Source organism: Rhinopithecus roxellana, chromosome 9 (assembly GCF_007565055.1).
Source record: "Rhinopithecus roxellana isolate Shanxi Qingling chromosome 9, ASM756505v1, whole genome shotgun sequence".
Classification (NCBI taxonomy): domain Eukaryota; kingdom Metazoa; phylum Chordata; class Mammalia; order Primates; family Cercopithecidae; genus Rhinopithecus; species Rhinopithecus roxellana.
The window spans coordinates 113,138,766-113,148,715 of NC_044557.1; the positions used below are offsets into that span (position 1 = coordinate 113,138,766).

The 9,950-nt window shown below is 46.5% G+C and overlaps 1 pseudogene; it reads left to right on the forward strand.

The window, feature by feature from the left end:
• Positions 1-2,128: 2,128 nt before the first annotated feature.
• Positions 2,129-2,247, forward strand: LOC115899739 (annotated as a pseudogene).
• Positions 2,248-9,950: the final 7,703 nt, after the last annotated feature.

Below are 9,950 nucleotides of genomic sequence, written 5' to 3' on the forward strand. Positions count from 1 at the left end.
TGTGTGTGTGTGTGTGTGTGTGTATATATATATATTTTTTTTTTAAGTAGAGATGGGTTTTCACCGTGTTGGTCAGGCTGGTCTTGGACTCCTGATCTCAGGTGATCTGCCTGCCTCAATCTCCCAAAGTGCTGGGATTACAGGCATGAGCCACTGAGCCCAGCCTGGCTTACTTCTTTTTGTATTCCTGAGACTTTTTGCTGACAGTTGGCTTGGGATCTCAGGCACAGAAGCAGGACTCAATGTCCCTACTGTTACTCTTTCTACCGCTTTACAGGGTCCCTAAGTGCCCACCTGATGCCAGTTTCTTCACCTCCCCACCACCCCAGAGGACCCTTTGATGTTGTCCCATACCTTTAACCCTTTTTCTGCCACACCCTCAACTCCTAGCCCTTAAAGAACTCTACTGCCAGTGGCACCAGCTGGTACCACAGTTATTTTCTTTCTGTGCATGAAATCTTGGTGAGCAGAACCAAGTCTTCTGTGTTCTTTAAGCCCTTGCCCATTCTCCACTGTAATTAATGCAGTGATGGGTACATGACACTAATAATTAGGGCAACTGCCTTTTGTTCACACTTTCACAGCATCTCCTTTGATCCTCACCACAACCTCGTCAGGCAGGTATTATTATTGTTCCCATTCCACAGAGGAGGAAATGTGAGACCTGAGTCACACACCAGGAATGCAGCAGAACCAGGTCTTGACTTTGGTCCTCTCACCCCGAGCTGCAGTGCCCTCAGCAAGGGACTGAAGCACCTGCTAGGGAAGCCTCTGAGTGAGTCTCCTAACAAATCAACATATTGAAAAGAACAGTGTCCAAAGTACTTTAGTAGTTCCTTTAAAAAGTAGCAAGACTTTTACTTTCTCTCAAAGTAATTAAATAACTTCACATCCATGAACAGTTGGAGGTACAGGATTTCAGTAAGACTCACGGAACAGGTATTATGTTTCCTATTTCACCCAGGGAGCAACGGAGAACATCATTGTTCTCCAAGGGTCCCATCTGGGTCTCTGGACAGGAGAGAATGAGAGAGGCCCTGCTAGGGGTGGCCCAGACCCCTTCATGCCCCTGTATAGTAGTTGGAGCCAAGGAACAATTATAAAAGGTACAAGAGGCGGGGTGTGGTGGCGCACACCTGCAATCCCAGCACTTTGGGAGGCTGAGGTGGGAGGATCGCTTGAGCCCAGGAAATCGAGATCAGCCTGGGCAACATAAGGAGACCCTGTCTCTACATGAAATTTAAAACTTAGCCAGCCATGGTGACACTAGCCTCTGGTCCTGGCTACCAAATTCTTGAGCCCAGGAAGTTGAGGCTGCACAACCTGGGCAACAGAGTGAGGCCCTGTCTCAAAACAGATAATAAAATAGAAAAAGATACAAGATACAGTGTTCCGAGGCAGATACACAGATCTAAATAAACAAAGTGGAATCAAAATAAAACAATGTATACAATTATAGCTACAGAAATTCCTGGATTCAGCAGCCAGGAGTTTGGGAGTCTGGTTCCTGGTGGGTGAGAACCATGGCTGTCCACACTGCTACCAGGGGCCTTCTGTGTCAAAATGGAGAGGCTGAACCACCAGGATCATCAGAGAGAACAATGCATAGAACCAAGTGGAAAGTCCAAAGCAAATCATGAGTCGAAACGGGCCCAGAGAACAGGAAAATCCGGATGTGGATTTGGCAAACCAGTGGAGCAAGCAGAGCCCTAGCAGGTGGAAGAGAAGCAGAGCTTGGAGTCATCACCAAAGCCCAGCTCCTGGGCAACGTTGCGTCTCATTTCTCTTCCTGAACATAGGATAAGGCTTTGTTAGCCAGGATTCAGGGGCCAGCACTGTGCATGAGAAGTTTTAGTAGCTGACTCCAAGGAGAAACACACCAAGTTCACACAACACACAGGTGATGGCACCCACAAAAGAGCACTAGCTTCAACCATCAGTCAGATTCCTTTCTCTTCTAGACCCCCTCAAGCTGCAGGAAGTCAGCCAGTTTTGAAGGGGGCAATTATCAAATGTCAACATTCTAATTGGTCTCCAACACTCCTGCTGTGGTCTGAATGTTGGTGTCCCAAAAAAATTCCTATGTTGGGACCTAACCCCCAGTGTGAAGGTATAAATAGGTGGGGCTGTCTACAGCTATACCAGCCTGAATGCATCTGATCTCATCTGGTCTTAGAAGCTAAGCAAGGTAAAGCCTGGTTAGTTCTTAGATGGGAGACTGTCTGGGAATACCAGGTGCTGTAGGCTTAAAAAGAAAAAAAGAAGTGAGGCCTTTGGAAAGTTTTTAGGTCGTAAGAGCTCTGCTCTAATAACTGGGATTAGTGACCTTATAAAAGGGGCTAAAGGGCGTGTTTTTGACTCTTTCACCATGTGAGGATGGAACACGAAGACACCATCTTGAAGCAGAGGTGCTGAATCTGCTGGCACGTGGATCTTGGACTTCGCAGCCTCCAGAACCATGAGCAATAAATTTCTGTTATTAGGCTAGTCATGGTGGCCACACCTGTAATCCCAGCACTTTGAGAGGCCAAGAAAGGAGGATCACTTGAGGCCAGGAGTTTGAGACCAGCCTGGGCAACATGGTGAAACCCTATCTCTACAAAAAATGCCAAAAAATCAGCTAAGTGTTGTGATGCCTGTAGTCCCAGCTACTCAGGAGCCTGAGGTAGGAGGATTGTTTGAGCCCAGGAGGTGAAGGTTGCAATGAGCCAAGATCCTACCATTGCACTCCAGTCTGGGCAACAGAGTGAGACTCTGTCTCAAAAAAATAATAATAAAATAAAAATACATTTTGGTTGTTTATAAATTATCTAGTCTAAGGGCTTTTTTGTTATAGCAGCCCAAATGGACTAAAGGCAACTCCACAGTGAGGCATGATTACTCTTCCTTCCTGAAGCCTTGGGATTACACGTTGCCACTGTAGAAAAGAAGCACCTTTATACAGCTTCTAGAAATTCAAGCTAGAAATGCTCCCAGAGAGAACAGTATGGTCAACCTCATAACCCCGGTCAGGCTGACCCCCATCCCCCTCCCAGCTCAAATACAAACTGAGTTATGTTCAAAGGAGATCTCAAAGCAGGATCAAGCCTTTTATTACTTTCTTCCAATAATTTTTTATTCTTATTAAATACATATTATAAATAAACTAATAGGACTCCAAAGGAAAGGAAAAATTTGTCCCACACTATCAATATTCCAAGTTGAACTGCTTTTTGTTGGTTCAAGTTCATTTTCATTTCATTTCATTGGCATGTATCATTTTTATGTAGCTGAAGTCATCATTGTGTACAGTAAAATTTATTCTCTTTATCACTTACAATTAAATCCTAAGCACTTTTTTATGTTATATGGGGTCCTTGCAATTATTATTGGCTCTGTATATCTCACAAGAGGTTATACTGCATAATTCACCCAATCTCTTCTTGAACCATGTCCTTTTAGATTACTTTCTGTTTTTCACTGTTGGACCTAATGTTACAATGAACAGTTTAGTGCATTACTCAGATCACCACTCTGTAACAGAGCCTGGGAGCCTAAGAGAATTTTTCAGGCACCTCTTTCCACAAGATGACATGCAATGGGGTGGGCTGGTTCTGGCCTAATGGGAAGAGAGATGGGGGCAGCAAGAAAAATGGAAGATGCTGGGTTTGTTCTACATTTGACCTGAGACAGTAGTACTCATCATTTTTAGAGAGAAGTGAATGGGCAGGAGTAGTTGTCATTTTGAGGAAAGGTCCTACGAGCCCTGGGGTAAAAGATGGGTCACTTCCTGGTCCAGACGTGAAAACCACAGTGGCCATGGGTCAGGGAAATACAAAAATGGCCCAGAAGCAGCATTTTCATGCAAGTGGGGCAGCAGAGGCAGAGCGAGGGGCAACCCGCCAATGGGTTATGGGCTGAGGACCCCACAAGCAGGCTGGAGCAGGGCAGAAGGAAACTTGGTCCTTACCACGTGCAAGACACTGGCAGATACCTCCAAGAACTGATGGAGGGACTCTGAGGCAGGGACTTGATTTCCTCCAATTATGTAGTTGACCCAGTGAGTGTGTGGTCTACAGGCATCAATGTTAATGCGTTCTCATCTGTACCCGCAAACCAGACAGGCTGGAAAGAGTCAAGGGTTTAGATAGCTTTCCTTTTGAGCTATTTTCCTAGGATAGCTTCCCAGAAGCAGGATCACTGGGTTAAAGGGCACCAAAGCTTTTTTTCCTGTGAAATTCCCATAGTCAGTTCTCAGGCCCAGCTTCCATGTTCTTCTTGTCTTCCCTGCCCTAGTCCCAGGAACTCAACCACATTTTGGGTTTTATTTTGTTTTTGTTTGTTTGTTTGCTTGCTTTTGAGACAGAGTCTCACTCTGTCACCCAGGTTGGCGTGCAGTGGTGCTATCTTGGCTCAGTACAACCTCCACCTCCTGGGTTCGAACGATTCTCGTACCTCAGCCTCCCAAGTAGCTTGGATTACAAGCATGCACCACCATGCCCAGCTAATTTTTTTGAATTTTTAGTAGAGATGGGGTTTCACCATGTTGGCCAGGCTGGTCTCGAACTCCTGACCTCAGGTGATCATCCTGCTTCGGCTTCCCAAAGTGCTGGGATTACGGGTATGAGCCACCATGTCTGACCTCAACCACTTTTCTTTTCTCTTTAGTGTTGCCCCCTCCCTATTCCCCATGGGGAGCCTCTCCATCCAAGACATCTCTGCCCCTCACCCTTGAAATATCTGCAGCAACTCTGTGTTATGAACGCATTAGTAATGGAGTTGCATGTACTGCTAATACTACTGCGATTTTCTTTATTTTTAGCCTATATGCATAAGGAAAGGAAATACTAGATCTCTGAGAGGTTAATAAAAAGGAAGATGTTGCTCCCCACCCCACTCCCCTTGTTGGTTATTAAGCCAGTTCCCCATTTTCTCACTTCTCCTAAAGACAAACTCTGAGTCCTTTTCATTTTAAGCATCACTGCAAGGGCACAATACAGTGGTAACTGAGATATTTAAAACAAGGGAAAAGGCACACAAACGTGAAAGTCTTAGTAAGTTTTGAGGGGCTCACTTCTGTCTTTGTTTTTGAGATGAGATCTTGCTTTGTCACCAAGGCTGGATTGTAGTGGTACAATCACAGCCCACTGTGGCCTCAAACCCCCCGGGCTCAAGTGAAGCTTCTACCTCAGCCTCCTGAGTAGTTGGGACTACAGGTGTTGTATTAGTCCGTTCTCAGGCTGCTAATAAAGACCTATCTGAGACGGGGTAATTTATAGAGGAAAGAGGTTTAATTGACTCACAGTTTCACACAGCTGGGGAGGACGCACAATCACAGCGGGAGGCAAGGAGCAAAGTCGTATCTTACATGGTGGCAGGCAAGAGAAGCACCGAGCAAAAGGGGGAAAAGCCCTTTATAAACCATCAGATCTCATGAGAACTCACTCACTATCGTGAGAACAGCAACATGGGGGTAACCGCCCCCATGATTCAATTACCTCCCACCAGGTCCCTCCCACAACACGTGGGGATTAAGGGAACTAAAATTCAAGGTGAGATTTGGGTGGGGACATAGCCAAACTATTTCAGGCACACACCACAACACCTGACTAATTTTTAAAATTTTTTGTAGAGACAAGATCCCACTATGCTGCCCAGGCCAATCTCGAACTCCTGGGCTCAAGTAATCCTTCCTCCCCAGCATCCCAAAGTGCTAGGATTACAGGTGCAAGCCACCGTGCCTGGCAATCTTATTAAGTTTTGATAGTCACAAACCCTTGCTTATGGTCCCTGATTCTTTCTTGAGATAGGTACTAGCTAACCACCTGAGACATCAGATGCTCTTAACCTAGGGTCCATGTTGAAGATTCAAGGAGTCTATGTTGGCCAGGGCCTGGCTTGGAAAACTAACCACCACCGGTTATGTTAACAGAAAGAATAAAGGAACGGGTTAATCGGGAATTGAAGGACTGAAAGACAAATGAGAGATACCACATCTATCAGAAATCATAACTGCAGGTTGGGCGTGGTGGCTCACGCCTGTGATCCCAGCACTTTGGGAAGCCTAAGTGGGTGGATCGCCTGAGGTCAGGAGTTTGAGACCAGCTTGTCCAACATGGTGAAATCCTGTCTCTGCCAAAAAAAAAAAAAAAAAAATACAAAAATTAGCTAGGTGTGGTGGCACCTGCCTCTAATCCCAGCTACTCCGGAGGCTGAGGCATGAGAATCACTTGAACCCAGGAGGCGGAGGTTGCAGTGAGCTGAGATCACACCACTGCACTCCAGCCTGGGTGACAGACTAAGAATCTGTTTCAAAAAAAAAAAAAAAAAGAGAGAGAGAGAGAGTTTGAAAACTGCAGTTCTTGCATTTAGCATCTGTATGCAGACACGGGAAGTGCACTCAGCAGGCACTTCTACCAGACTGACTATGCCCAGCTTTTGTATTAGTCAGAAGGAAACAGGTAATACCCACTCAGGTGAGTTTTTAGAGAAGAGTGTTATCAATGGGGCTACTGATGTAGGTAGGGTTTAGGGAACCCAGGGAGAGATACTCTGGCCCCTGGGGCCATTACCACCCATAGACTTGTATATAGTTTGGATATTTGTCCCCCCAAATCTACATTGAAATGTAATCCCCAGTGTAGGAGATGGGGCTTGGTGCGAGATATTTGTGTTATGGGGCAGATCCCTTATCGTTTGGTATTGTCCTCTCAATAGTGAGATTCATAATATCTGGTTGTTTAAAAGTGTGGCACCTCCAGCCACCCCTTGCTCCCGCTCTGGCCATGTGAGATGCCTACTTCCCTTCACCTTCAGTGATGATTGGAAGCTTCCTGAGGCCTCCCCAGAAGCTGAGAAGACGCCAGCACCATGCTTCCTGTAACAGCCTACAGAACTGTGAGTCTCTTCTATATTAATTACTCAGCCTCAGGTGTTTCTTCATAGCAATGCAAGAATGGCCTAATATACACGTCAAGAAGGAAAGGGAAGGAGTATCTAGAATCCAGAAAGGATGGGTTTATGGAGTGGGTGCTTGACTACAGCTGAAGCCTTTGGAGAGGGATTCAGCCAATCTGAGAATGTGTTAGGGAGGCCAGGAGAGTGGATACTCTTACCATGCTCTCTTCAGTTCCTTGCAAGTACCACCCAGTGACCAAACCCAAGCAGAAGCCAGAGGCAAGGAATATACTCATATTGCTCCAGTGGTCGGCTGGTAAATAAATATTTAACAACAAGCTCTGAGACATGTATGTGTGCATGCATGCTTACTTGTAGTATTTGCCAATGTCCATGGTGTAAATATTCCTACCACAGTCACCAAACACAGGGTTAGGAGGAGATGCATACAATCAGTTCTTGCAGGCTCTAGTGCTCCACTGAAGTAGACAGATGGGGTCAGCCTCCCACAGCACAGACAGAGTAGAGAAGGATGGAGAGTGGATCTGGAAGGGCAAACAAAACAACCAGTGCGGCTGCAGCTGCCGACATCAGGCCAAGGGTTCTGGCATCTGGAGCAAGGACATCAGAGCCTCCACCTTCACCATCAACATATCTGTCATTTCCAAGGCTAATAAAGGATGGTTAAGGAAAATAAGGACTCAGCAGGTTAGTAATGTCAGAGAGAGAGGAGATGAGACAGGGAGAGAGAGACAGATGTTAATTCCATTCTAAGCTAAGGCTGGGAAATACCTGCATTCTTCACAGATACCATGTTACCATTCTTCACAGATACCACGCTGTAAGCACAGAGAGGTTAAGGGTAAGGAGTTATGTTTCTCCACCTTCAATTAACTGGTAGCTCAACAGTGTCTTTCAGACAGCTAGGGGTTGATCCCACGGGGAAAGGAAGAGTGGCATGTTAGAAACGGTGTTCCAGGCAGGGCCAAGACATAATATACCATTTGGCACTGAGCCCCACATCTCAGGAAGAGTGGCACACTAGAAATGGTGTCCCAGGGTGGGGCCAGGATATAATATGCCAACTGGTACTGAGCTCCAGGTCTCAGCGGTCATAATATCCTCCTGTTACCTGCTGGCCTACAAGTGGCCACAGAGCCATTAAACCAACAGTTCATGACCTTGTGGGGGCCCATGTTGACTGAGCCATTGCTGAAGAGACTGGGATTCTGTGATGCTTAGGACCAGCTCTCTGGGTCCTAGTGCTCTTCCTCTGTATGCAGAAGCACACCCAAGTCTCTGGGTAAAAAGCAGTGTTACATAAGAGCCACGCAGCCACCCCTGCCCACCAGCACAATCACCACTGATCTGCCTGCCATCACCATGCTCCATGTCAAAGTCCCAAATTCTCCTGGAAGGAGACTAGAAAAACTGGCTCTGTAAATTCTTCTTCTTATCGTATGGCAGCCTCCTCATCCTAGGCTCAAGGCACAAGTTCATAGAGATTGCAGCACAGATAATCTAAGTGAGAAGCACTGAGCTATCCTCCAGATAACCTCCGCTTCCTAGGTCCCACCCCCAGCTTTCATGTGGTAATTAGGACAACAGGTACCTGGATGGGGTGACAGGGGTTTGGGCTTGATGTCCCAGGCAGCAGCACCATGATCTTGCCAGGTAAAACTGCAGGTGTAGAAACTGGCCCAAACAGAACCAGGTGCAAAAGATGACCCCTTAACCATTAAAATTTTACTTTTAATGGACAAAAGTTAAATTTCCCTCCCTCTCTTCCACCTACCCTAGCTTTACCAGTCTCCATTTTCCTCTCAGAATTATGCACTGCTGAACTGGTAATGGCTATTTGTATTAACAACTCCACCTCCTTAAGATCTGAGGAGGTTTCTAAAGCATCTATCACTACTGTTTATAGGAAACCAAGGACACTGGGCTGACCTCCCATCAGAGGATTGTTAAAGAGAATACAAGTGTCATAGCACCTATGAAAATATTCTGGACTGGGCACGGTGGCTCATGTCCGTAATCCCAGCACTGTGAGAGGCCAAAATGGGTGAGTCATTTGAGGCCAGGAGTTCGAGATCAGCCTAGGCAACATGGCAAAACCCAATCTCTACTAAAAATACAAAAATTAGCTGGACATGGTGGCGTGCACCTGTAATCCCAAAGTGCTGGAATTACAGGTGTGAGCCACTGCACCCAGCCTATGGTAGTTACGTTGTATAAAGCCACTACAAACATGACTCTGAAAATACTGAGCCATTGCTCCTCGATGGAAACAAAACAAAACAAAACAACAACAACAAAAAGCAGCATTACCTGCTTATAAGCCTCTCTCTGGTCATAGTGAGAGACAGGACTAGCTGGATTTCCTAGGCCGACTAAGAATCCCTAAGCCTAGCTGGGAAGGTGACCGCTTCCACCTTTAAACACGGGGCTTGCAACTTAGCTCACACCCAACCAATCAGTTAGTAAAGAGAGCTCACTAAAATGCTAATTAGGCAAAAACAGGAGGTAAAGAAATAGCCAATCATCTATCGCCTGAGAGCACAGCAGAAGGGACAGTGATCGAGATATAAACCCAGGCATTGGAGCCAGCAACGGCTAACCTCTTTGGGTCCCCTCCCTTTGTGTGGGAGCTCTGTTTTCACTCTATTAAATCTTGCAACTGCACTCTCTTCTGGTCCGTGTTTGTTATAGCTCGAGCTGAGCTGAGCTGAGCTCACCGTCCACCACTGCTGTTTGCCGCATTGCAGACCCACCGCTGACTTCCATCCCTCCAGATCCAGCAGGGTGTCGGCTGTGCTCCTGATTCAGTGAGGCGCCCATTGAGGCTCCCAATCAGGCTAAAGGCCTGCCATTGTTCCTGCATGGCTAAGTGCCTGGGTTCATCCTAATCAAGCTGAACACTAGTCATTGGGTTCCACGGTTCCCTTCCGTGACCCATGGCTTCTAATAGAGCTATAACACTCACCGCATGGCCCAAGATTCCATTCCTTGGCATCTGTGAGGCCAGTAACCCCAGGTCAGAGGACACGAGGCTTGCCACCATCTTGGGAGCT